The sequence below is a fragment of the Beta vulgaris genome, chromosome 7 (genome assembly GCF_026745355.1).
Source record: "Beta vulgaris subsp. vulgaris cultivar EL10 chromosome 7, EL10.2, whole genome shotgun sequence".
Lineage (NCBI taxonomy): Eukaryota > Viridiplantae > Streptophyta > Magnoliopsida > Caryophyllales > Amaranthaceae > Beta > Beta vulgaris.
Window position 1 is genome coordinate 58,922,998 of NC_079208.1, and position 15,421 is coordinate 58,938,418.

The window sequence follows — 15,421 nt, forward strand, 5'->3', positions numbered from 1 at the left end:
GCAAGGTCTTATAAAACTAGGGTTGAGAGGAGTAGAATGGAGAAAAGTAAAGTCAACATTGTGGCGAAGTTTATATATAGCCTGTTTGGTAGCGGTAATAAATGACGGTAATGACTATGAATTAATAGATAAGATAGTAAAAGAAGTGTTATTTAATATCTATGGTGTTGTTGACGTGTTTGTGTATCTTAAACTATATATTTTTCTTTATAGAGTATTATTATTATCCATTGCCATTTCATTTCGGAAAGAAAAATTCGATGTTTAGGTATGACTTACATTACAACAAGCGTTGAAATGAGATTTTCTATAAATAATTTGCATATGAATTCATAGTCATTACTACCATTCAAAATGGTAAATCTCAAGTTCAAATGCTCTATATAATAGATGATGATAATATTCATAATTATGTTAAGTTCAATCAAATTTTTAGTGGATTTGAGGACTGAGATGCACCTAAAGGAGGTACCATACTAAAACTAATTAGTAATAGGAGTAACTTTTGAGCTTGTAGAGTTGTTTATTCTATTCTCATGTTTAATATGGAGCGAACACTTTGATTTGATCATGGAATCTCAAAAAATCTCGTCTCTCACTTTTCCAACGTAGTTCAATTCAGTCCACTTTCAATCTAATTTAGGGATCATTCAGCCTTTCTTCTCACCTCGATAATACCATAAGCACATTTACAATTTCTTGTCTCTCACTTTATTAGTCCAGTCCATGGCGCAATTCATTTTTTTTATACTAAGTTTTTGCTGGGGTCTTATTTATTAGACAAAGTTTATTAATTAGTACATCTTAGAACTGAAAGGGACTTTTAGTTTTAAGTTAATCGGTATTTGGTTGGTGAAAACGTCATATCCTGATCACTTTAATTATTCAACGATTTTTTTCCCAGCTTTTGATCCTAATCTCGTGTCATGAATATGAAGTATGTATCACTCATTTAGAATTTTCAAGGTCAATGGAAGTAGAGTAATTATAAAGTAGATGTGGTAAATGCCTCATTATGATCAAATCTGTTCATATCATATTTATGTGGTGAGTGACTTTGTTTAACAATAGGTTAGTTTAGGCCATATTTGGGACTTATCAAGTGATCATAATAGGCCACATTACTAATCACTTTTTGATAATATCTTCAATATAAGTCCTATTGTCTTTGAGCGAGTTTGGCTAGGATAACTCGAGTCTGTCAGAGGACCAACTCAACCAAAAGTGTAAGTTGATGGTTGGAGTCCCAAGAATAGTTTTATACTCTATCATGCCTCCTCACGTGAGAGCCCATTAAGCTTGCAGTGTGGATGCAACACATGTCTGCCTCATACCTCAGGTTAAATATTCCACTTAGAAAGGAGGGTTGGATGAGATTTTAACTCGTGACCTTTATGTCAAGCTGGCTCCGATATCATGTCAAAGGACCAACTCAACCAAAAGTTTAAGCTGATGGTTGAAGTCCCAAAAATAATTTTATACTCTATCAGAGTTAGATTAGAGTTATTACGGATAAAATTCATATTTGGATCGAATAATCAGATATTGATCAATTTTGCGAGTTCTAATTAATACAAGACACAGGTAGTCATTAATATGTAATTTACATCTTATCCAAAATATAGATAAGGGATTCATATCTCAATCTCACAATTCTTTCAAAGCAAGCTATAATTTGCTGTCATTGCCATGTGTATTCTACCCTGGCAAATTTTATAATTCCCTATATGTTAGCTTTACCCATTGTTTTGGATCAACCAAGACTTTAAGTGAGTTGTAGCTTATTATAAAATTAGAAGTTATATATTTGCCAGATGAGATATATAAGGACTTGTTGTTGGTAACGACCAAAATGTATATATGATAATATCCATATTCGTAAGCTCATGGCATATGCTTTGTTTGTGAAATTGGAACCTACCATTTGTCATTTTCAAGTGCAATTATTCTTATCTAGGTGATTAAGAATATAATAATATTTCAAGTTTTTTATACAGTTTTTAATGTTTTTGATCTTATCTCTAATTTTGTTTAATTTAAATGTTTCAATGGATTTGTCAAACAAGTAAATTTAAGCTTATCAGACATGTAAGTATGAGATGCTCAAATTGTTAGAACCGTAGAAGTCATATACTCCCTCTGTTTCATACTCCCTCCGTTTCATATTAATCTACACATTTTGACATTTTACATTATTCACAAATTGCACTTTGACCCTCGTTTGTGATTTATACGTGAATAAAAACATAGTCATGTGGGATCTTGTTAGATTCGTATTAGTATGTATTTTATTAATATGTACTTTTTATAATTTTTACAAATACAAAACTAAAGATATATGTCCTCAAAGTTTTACATTGGCATGCGTGAAAAGTGTAACTGTGTAGATTAAAATGAAACGGAGGGAGTATTAGGCTATGTTTGGCAAAACTGACTGAAATGAAGCTGAAACTGATAAGGTGACTGAAACTGATAAGGTAGCAGCTGAAACTGTTAAGGTGCTGAAACTGTTAAGCTAACTGATTACATAACCTGTTTGGTAATATTATTTATGACTGTAGCTGAAATATCTTTTTAAACTTAAAAACATAAAAAGAAAATATTTCTTTAGGCTTAAAAAGATAAAAAGAAAATAATAATAATAATAAAATTTCAGCACCTTATCTCAGAAGCTATATTTTACTCCAACTCAATTTCAGTCAAATTTTGGACTTAAATTTTATTTAAGTTCCTCCACCAAACATCACTAATCATATAAGGTGACTTAAAATTGTAGCACCTTACCATTTAAGTCACCTGAAATGCTTCCCCAAACAGAGCCTTAATTTATTCACTTCACTTTGAGGGAGAACCAAGGAGGAAATACAAAAGTATGAGAGAGAAACTGAAAAGGTGGAGAGAGAAATTGAAAAATGAGAGAGACAAATAAAAGAGTGGTTAAAATATTAAGAAGTGAATGACATGGGTGGAAAAAGATGAGAAAGTAGATGTGATATGTTATCAAATATAGAAAAAATAACAGTGTGTAGATTAAAAAGAAATGAACTAAAAAGAAAATTAAAGTGTGTAGATTAAAAAAAAGGGAAGGAGTATCATCTATTGCACTCAGATGAGATTTTATAATCATATATCATACTCATGAAGATCAATAGATAAAAATGGCGGCTATCAAAGTTTAGTTTAGAGTCGTATACATCAACAAAATTGTTCCCCCCACTAGTTCTAGATTTTTGTTAGATGAGATGTATGATCATGCTAATTTGTTTTATATTGTATCTGAGAGTTGAGTCATTTAGTTTGGATCAGTTTTTGTTTCTAATCATAATTCTCGTTTTATGAAAAAGCTATCCCTACTAGTTATATATTGACTAAGGTTGGCAAAAGTTGACCCAGTCCGATAATCCGACCTGAAAATTTCGGGTTTGGGTTGATATTTTCGACCTGAAAATAAAAAATGAGTCGACCCAATCCGACCTGAAAATTTATTGGGTTAGGTTCGAGCTGACTTTTTGAACCTGAAAATAACCCGATTTAGAAGTCGGTTTATTTTTAGGTTGGGTCAACCTGTAACTAATCCAGACTTTCATAACTTATACAACCTATCTTTTGTTATTCTTATTTGTATTGAGCCAAGCCCATTTCTTGGATCACCTAAATATCATTTCAAGTCATCAACCGTATTTTCATAACTTAGTGTGTATAGTTGAATTTCATTTCAGGTCATTTTGGGTTGCTTCGGGTGAACCCGAAATCGATAAGATAAGTTTGGGTTATGATTTCCTGAAATTAAAATCTGGTAGGGTTTGGGATAGGGGTAAGTGACCTGAGCTGAAATATATATCAGGTCAACCTAAAATTGACCCAACCCGACCTGATTGCCAACCCTAATATTGACTTGTGACTTGTGAGTTGTAACCGCTAAGTTGGGCTACGTTGGGTTAATTTCTGTACAGGATAAATTGCATTATCAAGCTTTGGGTCATATAGGTGATATTTGGGGTTAAATAATTCTGTTTGAACTGTGAACTCTCATGTACGAGTTGGTTTTAACTTTTAATTTGTATGTCTTCTAAAGAGCAAGTTCCATTTCGTATTTCCCCCTTGATTTTAATATGATGTGTGTAATATGCTGGCCCCTAATCTATATATAATAGGCGATCCAATTTTATACCATCCAAAACAATTTGGTCACTTATAAGAAATTAGTTGATTGTATATGTAAATTTCCATTAATTTTTTGACTAAAGAATCTACTAAAAGAAAAACATTGGAATATCTAAGATGTAGAACTTATAAGTGTACATGATAATTATGTTTTTTTTTTCAAATATAATTATTTAAAATTGTTCCACAATCAATTATGGCCTATTTTCTGAAATGGATAAAAAATACTATTTTGAACCTCATAATGAAATTGACTTATACTTTCTCTTTTATTTTTCTATTGCAACAATGAGATTTTTACACTATCCACTTATCACTCTTTCACTGTCTCTTGTGATTTTTACATAAGAAAAAATATAGTCATGCGAGATCTTTGCTATGTGTCGTTTACTAATAGCAATAATGGATGATTACACAATTCGAACAATTTTGAATTCGCCTCAAACAAAAGAGAAATCCCATGATTGAAAAACAATCCGCAATTATTAAAGTTCTTTTTTTATTTCAATAACTAGAAATTCTTAGATTCGTCTTGATTCATACTTTTAAAATATCAAATTTGTCTAATTTTTACTAAAAAGTAATTAAAAATATTAATAGTTTAAATTGTAATTTGACAAGCGTGAAAACTCTATTATTACAATAAAAAAAGAATAGAAGTAGTAAGTTTTAAGGTCAAGGTTCTGTAGCATATAAAAAAGTTCACTCATTGCTCTTTATGATACATGGGCCAAAATGGATTTGAGCTAAGTATACAAATAAACTAGATTAGCCACTCTAACATAAGGCTCAAGCTGTAGCCGAAGTTCTTAGTTATTAGGCCTGAGTCTTGAAGCCCAAAAACCATTGTTATAAACATGTCAGCAACAAGGCCTTTTAACAGACCATGTTTTAGGCCTTTTAAATATGATTTTATAGGTATCACTTATGTCAAACCCACATATAGTATATCTAACGCCATACTTGAATCCAAAGTTGACCCAAATGCTCGCTAATATTCTTCTTGTACATATAGAGTAGTTTGAATACGTTCCTTTTTTTATTCATTTCAAATTCGTGTGAATACTTTTATTTTGTAATATTTCATATTATTATATTGAGAACGTATTGTGTCGGACTCGTCGGACCATAATCTTTGGTCGGACGACTTTCAGGTGGTTCCAATTTTTTTTCAGTTAGTCTTAATTTTTTTTCAGCTAGTCTTAATTTTTTTTTTCAGTTAGTCTTAATTTGTTTTCAGTTAGTCTTAATTTTTTCCAGTTAGTCTAAATGAAAGTAAGTTACCTCTAAATGAAAGTAACTTAGGTCTAACTGAAAGTAACTTAGGTCTAATTGAAAGTAACTTAGGTCTAAATGAAAGTAAGTTACGTCTAAATGAAAGTAAGTTAGGTCTAACTGAAAGTAACTTAGGTCTAACTGAAAGTAACTCAGGTAGTCTTCATTTTTTTTAGGTAGTCTTCATTTTTTTTTCAGTTAGTCTTCTTTTTTTTTTTTCCAGTTGGTTTCAAGTTTTTTTAAACACCAACTGAAACATATAAAACATCAACTGAAAGAAATAAAGAACTAACTGAAAGAAATAAAGAACTAACTGAAAGAATAAAAAGGCCAACGGAAAGAAATAAAAAACAAATTGAAAGAATACAAAAACTAACTGAAACAATACAAAAACCAATTGAAGTTCGAAGCACAACAACTATCTTTGTAGTTGCTCCTGTATGTTATGCGCATCTTGCAGTCAGTCAGATTGGTCAGTTCATGAAGTTCGATGACATGTCTGAGACATCTTCGAGTCATGGCGGTATAACATTTGCGGGTAGTTTCCAAGTACCTCAACTTCCTAAGCTTCATCCTAATGTCAGCAGATCAATGTTCTTCTGCTAAACCACTTTATTTCATGCTTTTTGAGCCAAATTTGAACCTCTAATTTAAGTATCCCACGTAGATGCTCTAGCTCTTTTGGTACTTCTTAGGAGTTCGAGGTTCATCGCCGGAGATTCCGTCAGAAAAATAAGAGAACTTCACGTGCGAAATCGAGAGGGGAAATTGGTGATATTGAGGTGGTCAGAGGAGAGAGAAAGGAGGTCTGCTAGTTTTAAGAAGCAATTTATGGGGCCTTGTAGTGGTAATGTGATGGGTTTTAAAATATACCGCAAGTGCACGGTGTCTGTTTGGCAGAAACTGGCAAATACGGGTCGATCCACAGGGAGAGGAGTTCTACAGATTTAAGTTCAATTATCTAACTACTTCCAGAGAGGAAAATAATTGAGGAATTAATAACTAAACTAGAACAAACTAGAACGCAGAAAAATGGAAATTTATCAAATAATTAAAACCTAGGGCAATCGATCGGTCCACCATGCTTATACCAGTTTAATCAATATAATATAGTTCAACAACACTTGGATTGAGGTTCAAATAAATGAAGTATTTCGTTAATCCTTGGTCAGGCATTAACAACTCCTAGATTAACATATGCCAGTACGGTCGCTCAACATAATCAAATCTACCTATTGTAATAAGCCTCTAATGAATATGATCTTTCGATTCTAATTCTTATTAGCTAAACATAACTCATGATATTGCGCAATTACATGAATTAAACAAGTATAACAAATCAATAGGAATTATTCTAATTCAATCCAATTATTGAAGAACATCAAACCACAATCAAAAAGGTATAAACATGGCTTCCCTCTCTAAACCCTAGAAATAGACTACTCACTCATGATGATATTAAACGCAATAATCATAATCAAAGTAAAAGAATTCATAAAATTAAACTAAGTAGAGAAGAATACCAAATGATTGAAGAACGATGGAAAAGGAAATCGACGATCTATATAATCTTCCAATGTAAAAGTTCAACAAAAGTAGAGAGAATAAACTAAGTGTTTGGCCCTAAAAACGTAGAAAATGAGATAGATCTCTCGAAAATATAAAAACCTATTTATACTTCTTACAAAACCGGCTAAAAAACCCGAAAAAACGCGTCCCGAGAAACCGCCCGGTCGACCGGGCGAAATCCGCCCGGTCGGGCGACGTGATTCACAACTTACGACAAAAAAGCAAATCGCCCGGTCGACCGGCGAACCCGCCCGTCGGGCGCGTAAGCAAATTTTCCATTTGGTCGCCCGGTTGACGGGCTAACATTCTTGAATTTTGGTGAAAAATATTTCGCCCGGTCGGGCAAAACCGCCCGGTCGACCGGGCGGAGAAACAGTGATTTTGCGTCAACTTGTGAAGGCTGTATCTCTCAAACCAGATGTCGGATTGGGGCGTGTGACCTATCATTGGAAAGCCCTTGAAGTCTAGTTTCCAACCCAACTAGAATTTCTTGATTATCAATTGTATATCAAAAGTTATGGCCAAAATAGTGAAAGGTGTCAGTTTTGACACTTCTTTCACCAACTCTTTGCTTCATTCTAACTCGAAATTGTCCCGAAATGATGCATTGTGATCCTTGTGCAAGATATCTTCATCTTCAATGATTAATAGGCTTGATCTTAGGTAATCATAATCAATTTGCATCAAAGTAACCTGAAAATGATCAAAACACGCAAACGGGGAGTAGTAGAGCACAACTTACGTAATTCATTCCATTATCACCTAAATGCTCTAAAAGGAGTTCTAAATGCAATCAAAATGCATCAAAAACTATATATAATGTGACATATCAAACTCCCCCAAGTTAAACCTTTGCTTGTCCTCAAGCAAACAAGACATGAACATGAATATGATTGTTCACCCCTTTATATATGAAAACAGAGATCAAATTTTTTGTAAAGCTCATAAATCATTCAAGCAGGCACAATTAAGTTCAACTGTTCAGATTACTCTATTTACCAATCGCCCAAATAACAATCAAATGCAGCTGCCTTATATGACATACAAATCTCGAAAAGGCACTCACTGGGTGTCACTCCTCTCACATTTTTGTGGCAGGCAAAAGATGTGCCCGATCACTCACCATCCCAACCATAATAACCCTTCCCACTCACACTCTCATGTGTTTAGAAAGGTGATAATGTCACTCAACCTAATCATGTCGACTCAAGTAGCGAACGTACTCTTTAACCTTGACAAACTGACCACATCAATCCGATAGACAATGTAAGCGCAAGCTCAAGAGGACTTTTTCAGGGTTGTAATGGGGCTTAGGTATGGGTATGGATTATGTATGGGAAATGTGGTGGAAAAACCAAGAATAGGGAAGCACAAGTTACTAGAAGTATTAACCTGAATATAGCCAATAACAGTGTCCCAATTCTATAAATCACAAATTTTCAATAAACTCATCCTTGAAGCAGTGTGATGAATTTTTTTCTTTGCAAGCACTTGTAAAAGAAAGAATTTTTGACTTTTTGTTCGTTTCTTCTTTTTCAATCTTTCTTTTTCTTTCTCTTTGCATTTTTTCTTCAATCTCATAATCACATGTATTTCATTCTCATTCTTTTTTTTTCTCAACTTTTGTACCTTAATACAATCATCTCCATCCAAAGTAACTCATAAAAACTATCTCAGATACTAACTCAAACATATGCTCCCCCAAGCTAGGCTTGGGATTAATATCAAAATAAAGGCCATGGGCATGTAATGAGGTTTAGTAACCTGAAATAGTCATTAGGCTCAGCGGGGCTAAGGAGGATAAAAGTATATCACAAAAATCACTTTAAGGCTCAAAAGCAGACAAAAGAACGCCTCTATCACAACAATTGCCACAAGCATCAGATATCAATGCGTACGATGTCAAAGTCAAGATCAGTCAGCTAATGAGGAACTAACACACAAGAAAACAGAATGGATATAGAAATGAATCCATTGGCAAGAATGAATCCTCACAGTCTAACCAATTCAAGTATGCAGTCAAGATAAGCGCTTTATTATCAAAACTCATTAGGGTCAAGGCATTTAGAGTTCACATTCCAGCATCACAATCTCAAGTGCCCAACTATCCAGAAAAAGAGCCCAAATATACTTTCAAATCGTATTTTTCGTATTTTTTTCAGCAATATTTTTTTTTTTTTCTGAAAGCAAATAAATCTGGCCTAAGAAAGCAAAAGATCTACACTAAAAGGTAGTAAAAGAGAGAAAATACATAAAAAATCCTCCCCCAAGCTGAACGTGGCAATGTCCTCAGTGCCGCAAGATGAACTATAGGACTATGCTTAAGGAAAAATTAACGTTAGTACGCTCCCGCTCTCTCACTCTCTAAAAGGGAAAAAATGAAAAAAATAATAAGAAAAAAAAAGTAAGAGAAAAAACTACGGGTTGCCTCCCGCTTAGCGCTGGTTTATAAAGGTCCCGCACGACCATATTACCTCCTCAATCTCAAATCGGAGGGGCTTGGCAATGAGTGCCCCCCTCATCAAACATTTTCCTCCTGCAGCAATTTTGCTCAAGCATAGGAGACTTAACAGCATTGGTTAGTTTAAAAGTGACATTATCATCACCAACACTCAAAGTTAAAGACCCAGACTTGACATCTATAACAGCACCAGCTGTACACAAAAACGGCCTACCAAGAATAATAGGAATTTGGGCATCCTCCTCCATATCAAGCACCACAAAATCAACAGGAATATAAAACTTTCCCACCCTAACAGGGACGTCTTCTAAAACACCTAGAGGGTATTTTATAGAACGATCGGCCATTTGCAAAGTAATTTGAGTGCACTTAAGTGCTCCCATATTCAGTTTCTTATAAACAGATAAAGGCATGACAGACACAGAAGCACCTAAATCACACAATGCCTTATCTATAAATAACGCACCTACATGGCAAGGGATGGAAAAACTACCAGGATCCTTCAACTTAGGTGGGGTTCTATTTTGTAAAACAGCACTACCTCTTCAGTTAGAGCGACTCGATCTACCCCACCAAAGTCTTTCTTTTTAGTAATCATGTCTTTCAAAAACTTAGCATAAACAGGCACTTGAGAAATAAGTTCAGTAAAAGGAATTGTTACCTCAAGGTTCTTGACCATATCAAGAACTTACCAAGTTGTTGATCGACCTTCGACTTCTGCATCCTATGGGGAAAAGGTAGCCTTGGTGTAATAGGCGTTTCAGAAACCTTTTCCCTCCGCTTTCCTGTCTGATCTTCCTTAGCTAGTTCGACCTCAGACATCGAATTCTTCTCCGCTTCTTCTCTACCATTCTTTCTCCTTGCTCGGAGCAGCATCATCAATGGGCAGTGGAGGAGCATCATAAACAGTGCCGCTACGAAGTGTAACGGCATTGACAGTCTCCTTTGGGATGGGTTGTCCCGGCAGATAACCTGGTTGCCTCTGTGCATTATTTTCGCCACCTGAGCAAGTTGAGTCTCCAAATGCTTGGTGGTGTTCTTCAGCTCCTTGATGCTCTCCTCATGATTTTTCTGCATAGAAACCATCATTTTCATTAGATCAGACATAGTAGGCTCTTGAGAGCTGGTATTATGAGGAGTTTGCTGCTGATAGCCTTGGGTTAAGGCCTATTGAAACCAGGAGGGGGTTTTGAGGAGCCCCTTGATAATATGGTTGTCTAGCAGCTGTTGTGGTGGTTTTGATGTGGTGTGGTAGGAAGATTGTGGTGGAGGTTGAGGTTTTGAACATTGTTGTTCTTGTAGGAAAAATTAGGATATTCTCTCCAACCTGGGTTGTGTGTGTTAGAGTATGGGTTGTGTGGAGGTCTTTGCTGAAAAACATTTGCATGCGCCAGTTGATTCGGATCAGGTTGATTGTAGCAACAATCATGACCAAAGTGGCCTTGAACACCACACACTTCACAAAAGGAAGAAGTAATAGGAGCCATGGAAGACATTGCATTAATACTCATAGGAGGAATAATAGACTGCAAAGATTTCAGCGAGTCCATCTTCATGCTCAACTGGGCTACTTGTGAAGACAACAAGGCATATGCATCAACATCCAACTTTTTCTTTATAGTAGTCCTGGAAGAACTATGATCATTCTCTGCTAAGTTGGCCAGAAAATTATACCCTTCATCCACCTCCTTATCAAGAAGACTCCCCCTGCAGATGAATCAACTGTACTCTTGATATGGGTTGTAGACCATTGTAGAATGCTTGGGTGATGAACCACTTATCCAGATTGTGGTGTGGGCATTCTCTCTGCAGATCCTTGAATCTATTCCATGCTTCCTTCAGTGTTTCATCGGGTTCTTGTTGGAAGGTGGCAAGCTTGTGTCTTATTTCTGCAGTTTTGGTGGGAGGGTAGTACTCTTTCAGGAATGCTTCAGATATAGCACTCCACTCAGTTTCATTAACATCATTCAGCCACTTCTGTGCCTTGTCCTTTAGTGAAAATTCAAAGACCATGACCTTCAACTGATCAGGAGTGACCCCTTGGTGCTTAACGGTACGACAAAGCTGTTGAAACCGTTGTAAATGATTTGCAGGGTCTTCAGATGGATGACCACCAAACTGATTCTGCTGGATCATTGTTGATGGCCAGGCTTGATTTCGAAGTTGACTGCTTGTATATCAGGCATATAGGGCCTGTGGGAACATTGCCAGGAGAAGGTACCCCATAAGACTTCAGCGACTTAGGAGGCATAATTGGTTCAGTTGGTTCTTCCGTGGCTTTTTCTGATTAGCAGACTGCTTTTTCTTCTTTTGTGTCTTCTTGAGCTGCCGGATGGTTTTCTCAAGATCAGGATTCGTCTGAACTGGAGAACCTGTTCTTTTAGACCTGGGCAAAAAGAAAAAAGAAAAATGTGCAGTGAGATGGCCTCAATTGGAACTTGAAGTTCCAATGAGACAGCAGAAATAGTCAAATAATTAATCAGAAAGCTATAGAAACTAGCCGTCTCCCCGGCAACGGCGCCAAAAACTTGATGTGTTTTAAAATATACCGCAAGTGCACGGTGTCTGTTGGCAGAAACTGGCAAATACGGGTCGATCCACAGGGAGAGGAGTTCTACAGATTTATGTTCAATTATCTAACTACTTCCAGAGAGGAAAAATAATTGAGGAATTAATAACTAAACTAGAACAAACTAGAACGCAGAAAAATGGAAATTTATCAAATAATTAAAAACCTAGGGCAATCGATCGGTCCACCATGCTTATACCATTTAATCAATATAATATAGTTCAACAACACTTGGATTGAGGTTCAAATAAATGAAGTATTTCGTTAATCCTTGGTCAGGCATTAACAACTCCTAGATTAACATATGCCAGTACGGTCGCTCAACATAATCAAATCTACCTATTGTAAAAGCCTCTAATGAATATGATCTTTCGATTCTAATTCTTATTAGCTAAACATAACTCATGATATTGCGCAATTACATGAATTAAACAAGTATAACAAATCAATAGGAATTATTCTAATTCAATCCAATTATTGAAGAACATCAAACCACAATCAAAAAGGTATAAACATGGCTTCCCTCTCTAAACCCTAGAAATAGACTACTCACTCATGATGATATTAAACGCAATAATCATAATCAAAGTAAAAGAATTCATAAAATTAAACTAAGTAGAGAAGAATACCAAATGATTGAAGAACGATGGAAAAGGAAATCGACGATCTATATAATCTTCCAATGTCAAAGTTCAACAAAAGTAGAGAGAATAAACTAAGTGTTTGGCCCTAAAAAACGTAGAAAATGAGATAGATCTCCTCGAAAATATAAAAAACCTATTTATACTTCTTACAAAACCAGCTAAAAAACCCGAAAAAACGCGTCCCGAGAAACCGCCCGGTCGACCGGGCGAAATCCGCCCGGTCGGGCGACGATGATTCACAACTTACGACAAAAAAGCAAATCTGCCCGGTCGACCGGGCGAACCCGCCCGGTCGGGCGCGTAAGCAAATTTTCCCATTTGGTCGCCCGGTTGATCGGGCTAATATTTCTTGAATTTTGGTGAAAAAATAGTTTCGCCCGGTCGGGCAAAACCGCCCGGTCGACCGGGCGGAGAAACAGTGATTTTGCGTCAACTTGTGAAGGCTGTATCTCTCAAACCAGATGTCGGATTGGGGCGTGTGACCTATCATTGGAAAGCCCTTGAAGTCTAGTTTCCAACCCAACTGAAATTTCTTGATTATCAGTTGTATATCAAAAGTTATGGCCAAAATAGTGAATAGGTGTTAGTTTTGACACTTCTTTCACCAACTCTTTGCTTCATTCTAACTCGAAATTGTCCCGAAATGATGCATTGTGATCCTTGTGCAAGATATCTTCATCTTCAATGATTAATAGGCTTGATCTTAGGTAATCATAATCAATTTGCATCAAAGTAACCTGAAAATGATCAAAACACGCAAACGGGGAGTAGTAGAGCACAACTTACGTAATTCATTCCATTATACACCTAAATGCTCTAAAAGGAGTTCTAAATGCAATCAAAATGCATCTAAAAACTATATATAAATGTGACATATCATAATGGCAACAATAGTACAGAGTGGGGAGAAGAAGAAGAGAAAAGAGAAAGTGGTGCGTACAGAGTTTGAGTTTTGGGCTCAGCCGGTCTGACAGTAAGTATTGGTCAGACGGCCTGACCCAATACTTTCACTATTATATTAGTGTTTTATCACACTCTTTTTGGCAACACTAATAATTCATATTCCGTCGATTTTTCAATTTTTTTTCCCAGCAATTCATATTGTATCTGTTTTTCAATAAGAAGAATATATTTGATAACCACACAATATATCTCCTTAAACTCCAAAATGTTATAATCTTTATGGAACGAACAAAGTAATATTTTTTTTTTATTTTTGTTACTTCACTTATCAGAACGTCAAGGTTAAATAAAAAACTTTGTTTGATTTTTATGTGTTCGAGTCTTTATGTGAGATTCTTTATTAAGAGATCTACACATTAATAATATCGGCAATTTAGACAATACCTTAATCTTAAAATTAGATAGCACAACTAATGGCCACTCCCGTGCTCTAATTCTTTGGGATAAATCACTAAGTAAAGGAGTAGAAAATACTACAAATATTTGAATCCTACGAAATGGAGATTAAATTGTTTCTATTGATTATTTTGTCCATCATTTTATTCTTTGAACATCTAACATTTCATTTCACGTAGAACTCGTGAAGTGGTCCTACTCCATGTTACAATCTTGCGGGAATCTCATTTTGAATGATCAATTGAAAATTGAGAAAGGATGAGCAAAGTATGTGAATTAACTCCAATTTCTATTGTAAGCTCCTCTCAACTCTTGTCCAACTATCGTTTATAGCAAGTACATAGACGTAGTTTACTACTGTACAATTATAATGTTACGTACAAAAATACAACAAACAACTTCCACATATTACGAGTCACTCAATAATGCAAAGATCATATTGCCTCCGTTTAATATTATTTGTAAAATTGTAATGATTAGACATTTTCCAATTACACTTTATGTCAAATCGTTGCAAATAATATGAAACGAATATAGTATGTTGAATTTGCATAACTATTCTATTATTTCAACATTAAAGTCACACATACTATATTAATGTCCAAGAAAAGATGTCGCGTTATTAACAATCTCGTATTACTACTTTCATTAACAATCTCATAATATGATACGGAGGTAGTATGTTGAATTTACAATTAATTTTTTCATTGTATCACTACTTACATTGGAGGATTACATGATAGAAATTTTACGATTTGACTATTATGATTTTCTTAACTATTAGGAGGTTTTTTTTACAGGACTGTTTATTAGGAGGAATTAGGACAAAGATAATGTGATAATTAATTCTGAATGAGGCAACACTTCTATGGTATTGATACGTATTGAAATCAATTGAAAGCTCACTTATGAGTGTTTCACGTTGGAGAAAGAGGGAGATTGTTACATTGTATAAGGTAGAAGAGTTACTCCTACTATCACTAATTGGTTTTAGTATGGAACCTCCTTTGAACTTATAAAGTGGATGAAATCTCTCCTCCTCTTTGTTCGGGTCACCTAACTTGTTTCGTATTGGTTCTAAATCTAATATGGTATCAGAGCTCGGGTTACGGGTCTCGTCTAAATTGGGTATTTGATTACTACTGAATAAGAATTACCTTGATAGAATGTCTAATCCATAAAAGAATTATTGCTCTGACCTTTAACTGCTAAGCTAGCTAGTCTATCAACATAATAACAGCAGAGAAAAAATTCCAAAAACGTGGGAAAGATGAAGTTATATATATGATAACTTGAGTTGAGTGATGATGAAAAGGACCATCTTACAATTTACAAACAACCACTAGAATAATAATAGTCATCCCAAATGATAATTTTGCA

General features: G+C 35.2%; 1 non-coding gene across 1 annotated transcript; it reads left to right on the forward strand.

Moving 5' to 3' along the window:
- The first annotated feature begins 11,252 nt into the window (after window positions 1–11,252).
- LOC125492133 (small nucleolar RNA R71) lies at window positions 11,253–11,359 on the forward strand. The gene has a single exon (XR_007268578.1). It is a non-coding gene; the product is annotated as a small nucleolar RNA R71 (small nucleolar RNA).
- Window positions 11,360–15,421: the final 4,062 nt, after the last annotated feature.